The sequence below is a fragment of the Siphateles boraxobius genome, unplaced genomic scaffold (assembly GCF_051911475.1).
Source record: "Siphateles boraxobius isolate OS27281-9 unplaced genomic scaffold, OSU_SipBor_1 12, whole genome shotgun sequence".
Lineage (NCBI taxonomy): Eukaryota > Metazoa > Chordata > Actinopteri > Cypriniformes > Leuciscidae > Siphateles > Siphateles boraxobius.
This window is the reverse complement of record NW_027508722.1, coordinates 10,390,280-10,408,940: the sequence shown is the minus strand read 5'-3', so window position 1 is coordinate 10,408,940 and position 18,661 is coordinate 10,390,280.

The window sequence follows — 18,661 nt, the reverse complement described above, 5'->3', positions numbered from 1 at the left end:
TATTGGAGGTAGATCCCTTTGACGAAATAGAAATTTTACAAGTGTTGCAAGTGACCGCATTGTCGTCTTTTCGCGTGAAATATAACCAAAACAACGTAGCGCGTGTGTGACGTCATGACACATTCGCAACGAGCAGAACCGATAAGAGGAATCGTTAAGCAAGCATGCTAACGGTTCCAAGGAATCGGTTCACTGGGCACCGGTTCTGAAGAAGAACCGGTTCTCGATTCCCATCCCTACCTGGGTGTGCTCTTTGATACCCGTCTTTTATTTGAAAGTCACGTGTCCAGTATCTGTAAAACTGCATTTTTCCATCTTAAAAATATATCTAAATTACGTCCTATGCTCTCAATGACAAATGCAGAACAATTAGTTTATGCGTTCATGACATCAAGGCTAGATTATTGTAATGCTATTATGGGTGGTTGCCCTGCACGCTTAATAAACAAAATACAAATGGTCCAAAGCGCAACAGCTAGAGTTCTTACCAGAACCAGGAAGTATGACCATATTAGCCCGGTTCTATCAACACTGCATTGGCTCCCTTTTAAACATTGTATACATTTTTAAATATTGCTGATTACTTACAAAGCACTAAATTGTTTAGCTCCCCAGTACTTGAGCGAGCGCTTAACACATTATAATCCTTCACATCTATTGCGATCTCAAAATTCCAACCAGTTGATAATACCTAGAATATCAAAATCGACTGCTGGCGGTAGATCCTTTTCCTATTTAGCACCTAAACTATGGAACAGTCTTCCTAACATTGTCCGGGAAGCAGACACTCTCTGACAGTTTAAATCTAGATTAAAAACACATCTCTTCAACCTGGTATACACATAGAACACTATATATTCCTATTATTCAAATCAGTTATATGATTATTAGGCTGCATAAAATAGGTCAGCCGGAACTGGGAAAACTTCCTATAACACCAGATGTACCATCATAAAAAGAATGGCATCTACACTAATTTTAGTCTTTCTGTTTATTCCGAGGTTGACTGTAATCAGCCGGACCCGGGCCTTATCCAGATCAGATGGTGGACTTGCGCCTAGACACGACCACAACGCATCCCTGAAGTGTCAGCAGAGCTTGTGCCAACTAGACTCTCGCTTGTGAAGGCCTCATTAACACGACAGCCATCGGCACTGATCCTCAACAAACTCGTCTCCATACGCGCGTGATGACATCTTTAACCAGATGAACTGCATTTAATTTAATACAACATACTTTAATTTAATATTTAACAATCTTAGTACAACATTATTTTCCTGTTATCTCTGTAAAGCTGCTTTGAAACAATCTGTATTGTAAAAAGCGCTATATAAATAAAGGTGATTTGACTTGACTTCGATTCGAATACGATACAAATTTTTGCAGGTCAGAGTTAACCAAACTTCAACTTTTGAAGCATAAGCTTGCGTTTCTGGTCTCCTGCATTTGCATGCACATGAATGGATGTCAATTGAAAGAAACGTGTATTGACCGCCCCTTAACTCTCCATCAAGCACTGCATAAAGACTGCATAAAGACCCGCACTTCCAGTCAGCATCAGCGCCTGGTATTATCGTTATCCCCAAGGACTGCACAGATTGCTCTAGCCTTCCTGTAGAGTACTTACCTGATTGATTACCTAAATTGCAATTGACAGTGATAATTGTCAGACAGTGACAAAAATATGGCATGTCCAAATAGATTACGCGCAATACAAATGCAGACCAATAGATTAACAGGAAAATATTCGAATAAGTATATTTTTGATATTCCATTTCCGAATAGCCTACTATTATTTGTAAAAGTGATGACTAAAAGTCTCACTGTACATTGCTATTCTTGTTATGGTGAAGCCTTGCTTACATCTGCACTATGCTGGAGAACCCTAAATAATTTCAGATGCTCTGTGGTTTGATTCTTAATTGTCCGTCACAAGGTAAAATTAAAATGTGAAGTTTCAGTAAACTTTAAGTTAAAGTTCAAGTAAATGTTCAATTATCAATCTGACAGTTAAAAAAAGTGAATTTAATTAACTGAATAATAAAATTAAAATGTATGTGACTGCAAATCCATTAAATTTATTTACAACTGTCAAGAACTGCCCTGAGACACAAAGGTTGAGGATCCAAATGCAGTATTTATTAAAAGATTAATCCACAATCATAATCCAAATCCAGGAAAAGGTCATAGACAAACAAACAATCCAAACAATAACTGAATTAAGGGCTGAGGCAAACAGAGAAATCCAAGGGAAAAGGCAGAGAATTAAGAGAACCAGGACACTGGAGAAACAGGATACAAAAGCACTAAGAAATGCAGTTAGACATGTGAGAATAAACCAGTCTTATAGAGGGTGAGCTAAACTGTCACAGTGTCTGGTTGTGTTCCCTTGTCTATCACTAGAGGTCCTCGTTCTCACGGTGTCCTTCACATTTGACTTCAATTCCCAGCATTCTGTCTGTCACTGTCACTCATCAGTTCATTGCACTCAGCTGTTCCCCGTAATCATTGTTCCCAGCTGTTCTGTGTTAGTCTTGTTAGATTGTGTGTGTATAAATACCCTGTCTGTTTTAGTATTTGTTACGGATTCCTTAGTTTGTGTCACACCACTTCAGGTCTGTGTTTGTTGTAGTTCCTGTTTTGTTTATTGTCTTGACGGCTTTGTTTGGATTGACCCCTGCATGTTGACAACGAGTTTGGATTGCCCTTTTATTAAAGAAACTACTGCTCATGGGTTATCTGCTTCCCGTGTGGTTTACGTGACAGAAGGAATCCGTCACAAATAATCCAGCGGTATGTTTTGCTCCATCTCTTCCCCAGCCACCGAGCGGGAGAGAAGGGAGTTGTTTAAGGGGACCCGGTTGGTAAAGTTCCGCGGGACCCGTGGAGGTCGCCGTAGAGGAGGTGATAGAGAGTCTGCCTTCATGGACCTGGACTATCTGGAGCGTCTGGCTCGGATCCTGGACATGTCCGTGTCTGCTGTTCCAGGGCCGCAGCCAGTGTCTGTTCCAGGGCCGGAGCCAGTGTCTGTTCCAGGGTCGGAGCCAGTGTCTGTTCCAGGGTCGGAGCCAGTGTCTGTTCCAGGGCCGGAGCCAGTGCCTGCTGTTCCAGGGCCGGAGCCAGTGCCTGCTGTTCCAGGGCCGGAGCCAGTGCCTGCTGTTCCAGGGCCGGAGCCAGTGCCTGCTGTTCCAGTGCCGGAGCCAGTGCCTGCTGTTCCAGAGCCGGAGCCAGTGCCTGCTGTTCCAGAGCCGGAGCCAGTGCCTGCTGTTCCAGAGCCGGAGCCAGTGCCTGCTGTTCCAGAGCCGGAGCCAGTGCCTGCTGTTCCAGAGCCGGAGCCAGTGCCTGCTGTTCCAGAGCCGGAGCCAGTGCCTGCTGTTCCAGAGCCGGAGCCAGTGCCTGCTGTTCCAGAGCCGGAGCCAGTGCCTGCTGTTCCAGAGCCGGAGCCAGTGCCTGCTGTTCCAGAGCCGGAGCCAGTGCCTGCTGTTCCAGAGCCGGAGCCAGTGCCTGCTGTTCCAGAGCCAGAGCCAGTGTCAGATCTGGAAACGGCCTGGATCCGGCAGGCTGCGGGAAAACCTCGGGATAAACAAAGACACTAAAATTAGCGAAGATGCCATTCTTCTTATGATGTAACGAGTACATCAGGATATGAGGGAAGTGTTCCCAGTTCCGGGTGACCTAATCTAAGCAGCCTAATATTGAACACATCCGGAGGCAGAGGCAGTGCCTGTTCCAGAGCCGGAGGCAGAGCCAGTGGCTGTTCCAGAGCCGGAGGCAGAGCCAGTGGCTGTTCCAGAGCCGGAGGCAGAGCCAGTGGCTGTTCCAGAGCCGGAGGCAGAGCCAGTGGCTGTTCCAGAGCCGGAGGCAGAGCCAGTGGCTGTTCCAGAGCCGGAGGCAGAGCCAGTGGCTGTTCCAGAGCCGGAGGCAGAGCCAGTGGCTGTTCCAGAGCCGGAGGCAGAGCCAGTGGCTGTTCCAGAGCCGGAGCCAATGTCTGTTCCAGAGCCGGAGCCAATGTCTGCTCCAGAGCCGGAGCCAATGTCTGCTCCAGAGCCGGAGCCAATGTCTGTTCCAGAGCCGGAGCCAATGTCTGTTCCAGAGCCGGAGCCAATGTCTGTTCCAGAGCCAGCGCCTGTTCCAGCGCCAGAGCCAGTGTTTGTTTCTGTGTCTGTTCTTGTGACTGTTACAGTTCTTGTGTCTGTTCCTGAGCCGGTGTCTGTTGTTCCTGAGCCGGTGTCTGTTGTTCCTGAGCCGGTGTCTGTTGTTCCTGAGTCGGTGTCTGTTGTTCCTGAGCCGGTGTCTGTTGTTCCTGAGCCGGTGTCTGCTTTACCTGAGCCGGTGTCTGCTGTACCTGAGCCGGTGTCTGCTGTACCTGAGCCGGTGTCTGCTGTACCTGAGCCTCTGCCATGGCCGCCCGAGGGGTCTTCACCGCCCTGGCCGCCCGAGGGGTCTTCGCCGCCCATGCCGCCCGAGGGGTCTTCGCCGCCCATGCCGCCCGAGGGGTCTTCACCGCCCATGCCGCCCGAGGGGTCTTCACCGCCCTGGCTGCCCGAGGGGTCTTCACCGCCCTGGCCGCCCGAGGGGTCTTCACCGCCCTGGCCGCCCGAGGGGTCTAAACCGCCCGGGCCGCCCGATGGACTGTCTTCTCCGCCCGGGCCGCCCGATGGACTGTCTTCTCCGCCCGGGCCGCCCGATGGACTGTCTTCTCCGCCCGGGCCGGCCAGATGGACTGTCTTCTCCGGCCTGGCCAGTTGATGGATTCTTGGTTTCGCCCTGGCCGTTGGCTTAGCCCTCACCCCTTGTCTCCCTTCATGGACCTGGCCCACCATCCCTCCCCCTGATCCTCCCCCGTCAAAAAAAAACTGTTTTTTTGCTATCGTTGTTATCGCTGTATGCATATTATTTTTTTTATTATTCTATCTTTGTGGATTTGCTTGTTCACGTGACAATTCGCATCACATTCGCGAGAATCGCGGCAGAATAACGTCTGTCTCCTGCACGCGAGAGAGGAGAGAAGGAGAAAGCTGGTAAATGTCAGTTCAGTTGCAAGTTCATTCTTTATGTGCGTATCGGGTGTGCGATGTGTATTGTCTATTATGATATTGTAATCAATGTTTAAACTGTATACAAGGTGACATCGCATTTGTCTATCGTCCTTTCACTGCTGTGTGCGGCTCATAGGTAGGCTATGTCCCCAAATTAGTTTATGTCTTATATTTATGTTCTTATATTAGAATATCAGATCAGCAAGAGTGCCGTTTTCCCGTGCACAATTGCAACTGTGATATTGATGTTACACAACAGTTAAATTAACAATAAGTGAACATTGGGAGTTACTTTTTAGACACAATATTGTTTGTTTTCCCTTTATTTCGCCGACTAGAATTTCAAAATGAAACCGTAGCAGAGTCTCAATGCAACAGACAGCGATGATTTATTGACTGAAATCCGCGTTTTGAAGGAATCACTTGCTCCTTTCCCGAATGAATCAGCCGTTTGAACAAATCCGTTGAATGAATGAATCCCTCAACTCACTTATTAAGATTAGATTAAGGTTTTAGTTTCATATTTAAAGTAACCTTTAATTAGAACATTAAAATTAGAAATCATTTCATATTTAAATGTTGATTTAAAAAAAAATCTCGTAGCTTTATTTATGCAATTATAAATGGAGTGTAAATATATTAATGCCGCTTCTGTGTCACCTCTAGACTGCACTGCAAAGATGGATTTTGATTAAATGATTTCATTTGACTGGTAACAGTGGTACTGTATAATTATTGTATAATTAAGTATTATTGTATAAATAAGTATAATTACTGTATAATTTGAATGTTAGTATTTGACATAAAAGGTGATTCATAACTCTAAATAAGTTTAGAAAGAATGTCCATATATAGGTGAAAATGCCCCTGGAAATCAATTTAAGGTGGCAAATTAAATTAATAAAAAAATTATTTAAAAAATTATTTCGGTCCCTGCTGTTAACTGACCACTACATAGAATATAAAAAAATATGAATATCTTTGTGAGTCTGCTGTCAACAACAGGCCTAAACCAGCCATGTCACCAGCACAAAAACACAATAAGTAAAATATCATCTAATTATCAACAAAATATTGAAAATATTGAGATATATTTTTGTCAATATTGCACACCCCTAATGTACGGTATGAATTTTAAAAAGCCTTAAATTTGACTTAAATTTATTAACTTAAAATTAATAAAGCCTTAAATTTGACACTAAAAGTGTGCAGGAACCCTGTAAATGGTTAGTAGTTACCTAGCAAGTCAGTTATTTTCAGTAAATGAATTAATACGATTCTTGGTCCCCATTGCTTTTGCTCTATAGTTCTCACCAAAATGAAGAGAAAGAAGGTCATCATGTCAATTACAGTTACTGTGACTAATACTGAATATGTAATGCAAATGTAAAAATATAATGGAAATGCAAATGCATTGTTGAATGATTATAAACATGGTATTTTGCCTGTTAATACCTGCAGTGCAGTGCAGAAAATGATATGACAACAATAAGGTCTAAATGTAACTGGCCCCTCTAACAGTACAACTGGCCTCAGCTTGGCCCCCCCCAGTTGAAATGGTCTAGAACCGCCACTGGACAAAGATAGAGAGACTCAAAAAGATTTGGCAACATGTAGAATGCAACAGGACATTTCTGAATGGTTAGTTAATGAATTTATGTAGCTGATGTTGATTAACTATGATTATCATTCCCGGGGGTGGGGTTTATGTCAATTTTTGGGTTAGTGATGTTACAGAAGCTCATTGTTGTCCCTACCAGCCGTTTGTTATAGTCTTTAAAAAGCGATTTCTGTAAAAGAAAATATCTACCTTTGCTTTGAACTTTGAGCGTTGTTACTTTGCGGATGTTGTTTATGCTCAAAAAGCAACTATACGCACTAGCTAAAGTTAAAAAAGTGAAATCATGATCAACCACCCCTTTAACATAATATAACTATCATAATATGGTTGGTCTCTATTAATATCGAAGGCTTTATGCTTAATATGTAGTTCAGTTTGTCACATTTTGTATCGGGGTTCCTTGCTCCATGACTATAAATAAGGCAACTAAAAGGTCCTTCCCCTGACAATCATTAAAGACACCTGCTCTCTAGATTGCTAACTGCCCAACATCAAGGGCATTCTTGTTATTTCACCAGTTAGGCCATTATTAATTAATTTCGCTGTTGCTTTCCTGCTTGTTCTCAATCTCTGTCAATATTTCTCCCGCATATGGGTTCATTGCACTCCATTCCTGTGTGGTTTGTAACACTTATGTGTATTGCTTATGTGCAAAGGTTTTTTTTTTTTTTTTTTTTTTTTTTTGCTTGTTTGTCATATATGCATACTATTAAAAGGATGCATTGACAAAACTGATTAGCTGTGACATCACAGGCAGCAGACAAGGAAAAATAGAAAAATACATATGATTTCAAAAAACATGTAACATCAAATGATAATAAAATTTAATTTGGTTAAATTGGAGATGTGACCAATAGCCTACCTTATTCAGAAAGAAAAATAAAGACCTCAAAATGAATAACAAATTCTAATAATGATAATAGAATAAATTTAAATATTTGTTAAACTGATAATCCATGGAATACATTGTAAAGCATTGAACATGTCTAAAAATATTTTTTTATTAACCCATATGACTAAAACTTTATGAACAAAAATGTACACTGTGATTTCAAGTTTACGCTTTATTACATTTTGAAGTAGCTCACCATGGGAAAATGTAAGATAATTATTGAATACATTATACATTATATATTTTTGAGACAATAAACATCTATTTATTATTGGAAATGAATAAAAATGTATTTCGTATTTGTGCTAATCCCTGCCTGTGGTTGATGCAGTGGCCGAGAATACTGATGTATTCTATTTGTTAATGGCCATATTCTGTTATCCACAGCAGCAAATTAAGCAATTTAAGAACACTTCTCCGACAACAACACTTTCTCCAAAATTTGACACTCAAGAATGATAGAAACACTGTTTCAATTACCTGTCACTCCTAGATCTCCCAGCAGGCTTATAAACATTACAGCTAGTTTTATCTCTGTCTATCCCTCTGTTATATATTCACATACTGTCAAACATGAAACAGATTATCTGTGTGATTTACATTTAGACATACATATAAAATTTTTCTCACTCTCTGTGGGAAGGGTTCAGTGACAGGAAAGTGTACAAATTTTGTGTATCCATGTATGCAGCAGATGCTTAGGTTGTCTTCAGTTGCTTAGTTATTTCTTCCATCTTTCAGCCACACACACTCTTGTGCATCAATTCTTGTGCATCAACACACTCTTGTGCATCAGTTTTCAATTAAAATAAGCTTCCAGAGAGAAGATCCCAGCCAGAAGATGGCCAGCATACTTGACAGCATGACAGGAAAACCGTTTTTCTGCACCTGCCTACTCCTTTACACGAACAAAGAGAGGGTTTTTTTTCTCTCTATACAATACATGTACTGTTCTCACACTTCTCAATGTCAGAAACAGTCTCTCAAGTGACACAAACAATAAAATAAACAAGACAAAAATAATAAAATAAACAACGCCTGAAAGACAACATAACAAAAAATTGTGTGATGAGTCAACAAATAGTTGCTAGTGTCTCCGACAAGTCTATTGAACAGCAAGTCTATAGAGATAAATAACATTACCACCTTAGAAGTTTGGAAGATCATAATGGATGATTTATTGGTTTTCAATATATTTGTCTTATTTTGATTTGACCACATAATATTTTTTGATTCCAAATTACAGTTTACACAGAAAATCCAAGTCTGTTCATGGAGAACAATTCCTTTTGCAGGCTCTAGACTACTGCAATGCTCTTTTAGATGGGCTTCCTGCCTGCACAAACCGCTGCAAATGACCCAAAATATGGCAGTACATTTGATCTTCAATGAGCCCAAGACATAATACGCTTCTCTTTGTCTTGCTTCACATGGCTGCCATTGCAACTCACATCCAGTTCAAGACCAGCCACTGGCTCTGCATCCTCCTACCTCTACTCACTTTTACAAGTTCCCTCCTGAAGCCTGCAGTCTACGAGTAAGTTGCACCAATGCAGTCCTGTAGTGTCATCAAGTCTCTCCCCTGTGAAGACTTCATTCCCTTCCTTATACCTCTTTACAGATAAAACGTTGTCAAAATGATTCCAGTTCACATAAGCGACAATAAATTCTGTATTATGAATTTTTAAGGCCAGACTAGAATTTTGGTGGTCAATTTTTAAAGAAGGACTATACGCCTATATACATATTCAAACACGCATACCTATAGACTAAGCACAAAATAAGCATGTGCACGCCCTCAGCGTTTTCACAGATTCACGTTTTTGAAGTTTACGCGGAGATTCTAACGTTTTTCAAAAATTTTCAACGCTTGCACCTTGGAACCTATTTCAAGGTTTACATTCTCGACCCACCAGACAATGAGTGGCCTGGTGCGCGTTGAGGGTGCATAAATGAGTGCACAAATGTGTGGCCGGAGCGCGTTAAGGGTTTTCTGTTAGAACGGTGACGTATAAGCTGCCCCCAAGTCAACGGAAGTGAATCAATCAAAACTAACTTTTTTAGCTGGACAATAACTTTATTCTAGAGCTGCTGTAAACCCAAAACAATCTCTGTTACTTTAATGTCCTATTCTCACTGTAAAGCTGCTTTGAATCAATTTGCCAAAAGCGCTATATAAATGAAGGTGACTTGACTTGACACCGACACAGAGACAAAGAACCACTTTCCCAAACTTTCACTCTCACTGTTACTTAATTTCATCTTTGCTCCAATGTGTACTGTATCTCTGAGTTATTAGTTACAGCCACCTTAGGATGAATAACTAGTGCTGTATTTCTTGTTTGTAAATTGCTAAAAACAGCTACTAAATGAATTAATACAAATGTCTGCTAAATAAACGAAGCAAATATATATTTGTCAAAAATAGAAAGACTAAAATGTTTTAAAAGCAAGAATCTAAACACTGTGAAATGGATCCATTCAGTCATTTGCAGTGGGTATTATATGTTCTTCTGATATGCAATTACATAGCACATACTATAGCCTGGAAAATATGTGAAATCATGTGCGCTTTTTTGTCTTTTTTTTTTTTTTTTACACATTGAAAAAGGTCTGTGGAACAGTTTAAAGTGCACTTGAATGAGGTTTTATTTCATGGTTGTAGCATGCATTATGCAGCAAATATCTATAACAATAATGACCCATGAAGGATAATGTTGTTCCCCAGCAGACAGCAAAAGAAGAGCAGAAAACAAAGGTTTTCTTTGGATTCTTTAAATGTGACAGGTTATGTAATGATTATTTCTTACATAAGTCTACACATTATAATGTATTTCAGTGTTTGTCTCATTCCGCTCTCATTCTCTCTCACAGTCACCAAAAAATGGTAGAAAAAAATCAGTAAGTAATAAATGACACTATACTGACTTTTGTTCCATTGAATAGGTTTGTTCCTCATATTCATTTTTGTTAGACTAGTAATCAGCTTTGTTTTTCCTCTTTTTCCTGATTATGCTCTTCATCAGGAGTGAATGCAGAGGCAGATTTGTCTCTTTCATGTAAAAAAGCAGAGCACTTTCAGTAACTATGTGCAACTGTTGTAAGAATTTGAGGCATGGATCTAAGCACAGGCCTTTTATTCACATATGAAGGATGAAACAAATATAATCCAAACAAAACAGCAAATGCTACAGCTACAGTAACTATCTTACTCCAATACTGTTTGCAGATGACACAACCTCTGTTCTCTTACACTCAAATTTTATTAAGAATGTAAATGATGGTCTACTCGCTTATGCTAATTGGTTTAATTTAAATAAACTATGTTTAAATATATTAAAAATATATTGATTATTTTTAGTGATAAAAAAGTTATACCCTGAGGATTCATCAAAGTTTAATTGATCAGTATCACTCATATTGTAATATAGTTTCCTACTACTCTTCAAAAACATTTTATCCTTCAGAAACATTTTGTTAGGATTGCAGCCCGATCAAATACATATACTTCATCTGTTTCTTTATTTCAGAAACTTCAGTTTCTTAATATTTATGTTTTTAATTTTTCTCAAATGTCTCCAACGAAAAAAAAAAATCAAAAATGAGATTTCTTTAACATCTTAAATGTTCCTTTTAGACAAAAATGAGGTTACTTTAACATCAAACGGAGACTTTTGCTTGAGTCTCCTGCTTCTCACACTAACACTCTCACAATAGTCTCCTAAAGTTTTAGAAGAGATTTCAACAACATCACACACTGTGCTCAGATTTTTCTCCTTAGCTAGAGACTCTGGATCACTCACATTTGTCTCCTCTAATGATTGTGAAGGGATCGTCTCGGTTACGTATGTAACCCTCGTTCCCTGAAAGAGGGAACTGAGATGTAGTCGACATGTCGACTGATTGGGATCACGCTTAGGGAGCCTGTCATCTTCGAGTACTGTTAAATGACCCAATGCACATTGTTGTGAGGTCTGCATCTCATACTCCGCCCCGTGGCGCGGGTATAAATATGGAAGTGGATGCATGCACAAGTTGTTTTTCGCTGAGGAAAAACACATCTGTAGCCGAAGGGTATGGAGGAACTCGACAGGGTTCGGCTAATGAGGAACTCACTGGAGCAAGAATTAGGCACTAATCCAGTCCATAGGAGGGGAATGGCGCAGCAAGCCGTAGTCCACGTAGGCTATTTTTCTAAAGCATCTGTCAGCGAGGCACTCTGTGTCAGCGCCTAGGCAGGAGCTATACTCTCTCTTTGAAGGAGCTCACTACCCAGGGGGGCACGTGCACCTTTGGAAAACACACTTCTGCTTGGAAACAGCTTTCCCTTTCTGCTGGTCTCCGTAAGAGACAAGAGCTGGTCTGAGGTCCTGAGGCTATGCATTCTGTCCAGTTATAACCGCAAGAAGTGGAAAGGGCAGAGAAAAGCCAGGGCTGGATCTGCCTCCTCAGGGGCAACGCTTGCAGGCTCACCACCTGGTCCCCTTTTCAAGGGCGATGTAGGAACCTTGGGCACACATCCGGGCCGGGGTCTCAGGATATCATGAGAGTTGACCGGCCCGAATTCCACGCACGATTCGTCGACCGAAAATGCGTGCAGGCCCCCTACCCTCTTGATATAGGCCAAACAAGCAGGAGAACTGTTCTTTTAAAAACTCAGCTGCCTGTAGTGGCTCAAGGGGAGGTCTCTGCAGTGCAGTAGCACCAGAGATATGGGTTTCACTTTATTTTGATGGTCCCTTTAACAAATTCTGTTGTCTATAAGTAACATTGCACCTACATGTCTACTGCTTGATCGTCAGGTTCCGGAGGGGAGCAAGGAAACTGAATCACCTTGGGCCCCCTTTATGCCCTCTTGGGACATATCTCGGTAACACTTTATTTTGATACATTTTGATACATTTGAACATTCTGGAACATTCTGCAAGTGGTACTTCCCCATGGATTTGTATCCACTGCATCATGATGTGCGACAATAGAGAGGCAACAAACATTTTGAGGGTGGAGGGAGACAGCCCTACTCAACCCATCTTGCAGGAGCGTAAGCATGCTCTTCCACTCGAGGGCGTAAGCATGCCTCGTTAGAGGGTGTTCTCGCAGAAGGGATGGTGTCTACAACATGTTTGTGGTAGATCACCCAGAACCACCGCATCCCGTCCTTTCGGGACCAGACATGAAGTTTCCAGAGGTCTGGACCCGGGTGCCATCATGCCCCGTCCCTGAGAATGTACTCAGAGGTATCAATCCGAAAGGGGCTGTCGAGAGGAGCAAAAGTTCGGGGGAACTAGGTCCGGTTAGGCCAATAAGGGGCAAAGAGCAACTAGCAAGACCTGCTCCTTCTCCTCCCTGACTTATGTAAGGAAATAAGTAATTAAATAACATGTCTGGGTTAGACAGGTCAATTTAGCTCAAAAGGAATTATTAATTAATTTATAGGGAATCACTTAAACGAATCACTTAAACGGCTCGCAAATGACTCGTCCAGCGTTCATTTGAACGGGCCGTAACTATAACCTCTGCAGCGGATATAAATATCCAAACTATAGCGAAACACTATTTATTAGCAAGGTAACTTAGATCAGCAGTTTAAGACATTAAATCTGTAAGCACAAGACAATTATCTTTAAAATATAAACAAGACTTTATTGATATTCTAACACATAAAACTAATATCTAACACAATCAGATGCACACACACACACACATTCATACGAGTTGCAGAAAGAAAGAGAGTGAGGAAAGAATGAGTTTTAAGAGTGAGATGATGAATTCCCAAGTTTCTATATGCACTTATAAGACATGACCTGAACGAACCACCAATCATTAATTTAACCCTTCTATCGTTTCTTAGGCGGGTTATTCACGTTTATCTCAATGCACCAGTTCAGCTAAGAGTCTGGAGGTATACTTGCTTTTGTCTGTGCGTTTCTTTGGGAATTACTTTTGTCGGTGTAAAAGGGTGTTTCCCGGGTTCGTTGACTGGCTGGTGGTCGATCTAAGCTGGAAAGCGGGCTTTGCAGTCGAATCATTTAAACGAAAATTTGCAGCAAAACTTAACTTAGAATCGAGACTCTCAACGGAAAAGAAAAAGATAAAGCTAAGAACAGAAAGAAAAATGAGACGAGAGTAGTTATAGATGGCTTGCATGAAGCTGTTTAACCCATGGATGTTCTTCTGATCTTGTTTTGGGTTCTTTTGTCTGCCGTCTACATGGTTACTCGTCTGTCCGGTTCGTCATGGCTTCTCCATGACTTCTGTAAATTTGCTCTAGCGAACAAATTCACAAACTAAACCTCAACCCAACTTAACAAAATCTTCTACTAAAACTCTCTACTGGCTTTTTCAGGTCCTAAGATTTTAAACTCAGAATCAGAATCAGAATCAATTTTATTGCCAAGTAGTGTTGTGCACATACAAGGAATTTGCTTTGGTAATAAGGTGTTACCGAGGCTTCTATATTCACCGCCAACTTAAGAAAAAATACAGCATGACATGAGGAGAGGTGAGGAGAAAAAAAAGGCAACCCCCAGACTATGCTCCTGTAAGGAGTACAGTCTGGGAACAGGAAAAAACACCTCAGCAACATTAGCACATAAACAGTACACTCTACAAACAAGACATTGCAACACGGTTGGGAGTGGGGGATGGAGGTAGTCCAGCCCAGGCAAGCAGCATCCGGTCCTGCAGCCATTATGGCGCTGGTCACAGACCCGCCTGTCAGACTGGGGGTACGAAGCGGCGAAGGCGTGGGATGGGGTGTGGGGCAGGTGCATATCTGTGTATGTGTAAGTTCATGTGTGTGTAGGCCTGGAGAGAGTCGCTAAGCCGGCACCATAATCTAGGAGCCTCAGTCCGCAGGATTGTCGTAGCGATACACAGCAAGTTGCCATGGAGACAACCTTGATCATGTCCCAGGCAGAATCAACAATCAACAGGTGTCTGAGGAGTCGGGGAAGGAACGCAAGAGCGGCTCACTGCAGTGCTCTTCCGGGAGAGTTGTTGTTCCAGCAGCGGCCTTGGCCAAGGCCAGTGCTGGTAGGGGGGTGCAGAAACAGATAAGATTGGAATTGTTTGGTCTTCAGGCGAGTAGCCGCATTCAATTTATACAGGCTATTCTCCTGGTCCATTTTGGTCTCTGAAATCCAATTGCCTTTGCAAAGCTGTGAGCTTCTCCATGATGTTATCCATATTGTGGTTCATAGACCCAGTCTGAGTGCTGACAGCTCTGCCCACCGCTTCAATCATGACGGGCAGCCTTGCGGGGCTTTTGACAGCTGTCACTGTCTGTTTAGTTCCTCGATAAACCAGGGCAATGCCTAATCCAATCAGCAGAAGACCTTTTATCATGGTGCCGAATAGGTAGATATCTTCAATATCCTCCACGGAAAGAGCCGCCAGGCACACGACCCGCCACCTCTCCCACGCGTCCATCGTGTAGCCAGCTGCGAACGTCCCGGCAGGGCAGTCAGGTTCCCCCGAACCCAAGCTTCTCTTCGAGAAGATGGTGTCAATTGCATTGAGAGACCAGTTGATCAAATCCATAATTTCTTGGTTTTGGAGAGCAGTGTAGCGAGAGTCTCTCAAAGTACAAGACAGTAGACGTGACGAGAGAAGCAAAGCAGGATAGGTAAGGGGAGGGAGAGAAAATGTGACTTCCTTCGTTGAGAAACTCAATGGTTTGTCCAACCTCTTGGATGATTCTGACCAATAAGACACTGTGTTATTTGAGAGGTGGTATTTTCGTCACCTCTCATCGTAAATCATGTGTTATCTGTGATCCCTTTACTTCTCCAGCTCTAGCAGAGAGTAAAAATGGTACAGTTTTGATTCTCATTATAAGAACACGACATATTTTACACAGATTTCACTCAAGCCATCTTCTTAATTAAGAACACACGATCGTACTGATAGGAAACAAGACACACTTTCATTCAAACATCTAATAGTTATAACAATTACATGACTTGTATGTGATCTAAGCATAATAGACGCATACAGAGGTGGTATATACAATATAGGATTATGTAGTTGAACAATGTTTGATTAGACATCCGTCAATAATGGTTTTGGGATGATTTTATGTATTTTTATATGTAAAATCTCTGTTGTTTTAAGGGATTCCCACACTGGGGTCGTCAAAAGGTCCTTAAAATGGAGGTGGTCTGTTTTAAATCCTTTGTCTTGGGATCAAACAACCTCTGCCGTTATCTTGGTGGGTTCTGAGCCGTGCCATCACTGAACCAATCAGCCTTTTCCAAACTATCTAACTTTGACCAGCTCTTCCTCTATTTAGGCTCATCTCTTTGAAGCTTGCAGGGCCATAAAGTCGTTTTGTAGACTAGCTGGAGCCGGGAACTTTACGGTTCTGGAATGTTGAGTTTTGTGTGGAATTATGGAACTAATCACCTGGAAGATTCATATGTTTGGTTCGCCCTCAATTCCTACACTTAGCACATTGCTGTGCAAGAATGCTCACTGGGGGAACGCATTTCTGCGGAGGCCCCGGGGCCAGCTGTGAGCCAGTGTCTCCATGCCGAGGGTTGTCCGCTCGGACAGGGAGTAAAACACCTGGCAATGGGACGAGTCTGGAGAGACAAACAGATGTAACTGTGCGGCACGAAGTGGTCCCAGAACAGCTGGACCCCTGGGGATGGAGTCTCCATTCTCCCTGGGCCATAAGTTGTCATGAGGCCTTGTCAGCGGCACGATCGAGCAGGAATGAAGCGACCTCCTATTCTGACCCCATAGGAGGAGGTAGCGGGCGAGTTGCAACATGCGAGGGAAGCGTTGCGCAACAGTCGCAGTGTTTGTACCGACCAGAACAAGCTTACTGAGTAGCGGGGTCTCAAAGCAAGGTGTACTGCCAGCATCTCGAGGCAGTTGATGCCAATGCAGTCGGAGGCACAGACCCCCGTTACTGCATGCCCGTTGTACATTGCCCCTCAGCCGGTGTTTGGTGGACACTTGTTCTAAGGGCAGCTGGCCCGGAGAAACAAAGGTCTGATCATGGGCTGAGAGTTTGGCAGCAGGCCAGGTGATTGTCACACGGAGCGCGCCACCACCTCGGGACTCGGCCGTGAAGCCAGTGCTGAAGCAGTCATCATATGGACGAAGCCATTGCGGCTGCGTCTGCCATATGCCTCAGGAGCCTCTGAAAAGGTTTCAGTGGGACCCCTTTCTCACTTCTGAAAGCACCGACCAGATACGTTCCTGCTGTGAGGCATGTTAAACTGAATCCAGCTCCTTACCGGAAAAAGAGATCCTCAGCCCGTGGGCGAGTTCATTCTTTTCCCAGTTGACCTGAAGACCCAACTGGCTATATAGCACTCGAAGGTTAGGATTTGTACTGAGACTTCGAACCCTCAAACGCACAAACACAGGATGGCCTGCGTTGCGAAGGATAGAGATCGGAAGTACGCGTCCTTCAGGTCGAATGCTGCACACCAATCTCGGGGAAGGAGCATTTGAAAATGCATCTCTGCGTTAGCAGCTTGAACGGATGCTTGTACAGGGCCCGAATCAAGAGTCGCAGGTCCGAGATAGGCCATAACCCACCACCTTTCTTGGGTACAACAAAGTACGAGCTATAGAAGCTGGTCTTCATATTGGCTGGCATTGGGCTAACCACCAGCATTGGGAGAGTCTTCCAGAAGAACACCGACACACTCGCTCGTTGAAAACTTCAACACTCTTCAGAGACATCGACACCGATGTTACTATGTTGAACGTGAGCAACTGAAAGGGAACTTAACAACATCACACACTGTGCTCAGATCTTTCTCTTTAGCCAAAGAAACTGAATCGCTCACCTTTGTCTCCTCCAAAGTTTCAGACAAGACCTCAACAACATTACACAATGTGCTCAGATTTTTCTCAGCTAGAGGAGCTCTCACATTTATCTCTTTTAAAGTTTAGAAGAGACCTTAACAACTTTACAAATTGTGCACCAAGTCAAGTAGGCTACTTGAAAGGCACTAAAGTAAAAACAAATAAATTTAAAGTTTAACCCTAATTTAAGAATGAAGTTATGCAGAAATAAGGTTAACGTTACTGTTACATCCTTGTGTTGTGTGCGTGTTTTTTTTCTCCCTGCTTCTCTTGTTTACTTTCATTTTCTTAGATACCTGTGATTGCTTCAGTCTTCTGTCAGTCTTCATCAGCCGCGGACATCATCCATCCTGTCTATCGCCAATAGGAAAAGATTACAGATAAAAGAGCATGCCAGACCACTCTCTTGCTTCCACGCTGCTTTGTGTTGATTTCTGTTATTTGCCCAAGCTATCCTGCTAATTATTGTTGCAGACCATTTTGTTTGTGTTGCTTGGCTCGAGTATATGTTTAAAGTCATTTTTGTATATTCGTTTCTTCCCCTGTGTATGTTACATATTTCGTTAAGTGTTCACACTGTATGTTACTAGGCCTGGAGGAGGCGGACAGGTAAGAATGTCACGTGATATTCACTGCAACACGTAGGGGTTTCAATTTGCATTAGTACATTAGGTTAGCCCATGTGCTTTTGGTTTTTGGGATAGCGAGTGTAGATTAGTTAGGGCGTCACGGACGCTGAAGACTTTTCCTTTTCTTTCTTTTTTTTTCTCAGTTAGATTTAGAGGTTATTTAAAAGTTAACTTCGTTTGGTTTTGTTATTTTCTTTCTTTTGGCACCGCCCGTGTCTCCTCTTCCTCCCTGTGATTGTATTGTTTGTCTTCCGTAATACTGTAAATACTGGACATATATTTATTTTTATTTGTTTTCGTGTGTGTGTGTTTTGCTTCAGCCTTACCTATATTACCTTTTGTACTTAATAAATGTATCCGCTTGTTGCACAGTACTTATCTGGACTTGTGATTCTTTGAACAGCACATTAGTTGTATTTCTTTTTAATGTCAATTTTAAATGTTTAAATGTTTTTAAAATTTTAAATGACCAATGTAGACCCCTAGACTGTCTCGGGGGTCGTAACAATTGGAGGCTCATCCAGGATCAAAAATACCCATCCCAAGACATTGACAAGGATATATATAGTTTGTACCGGTGGCAAAGCAACCTTGTTTTTCATATAGTGGATTGTGCTGGACACGGTATTGCTGAGTGATGCGTGGTATTGTG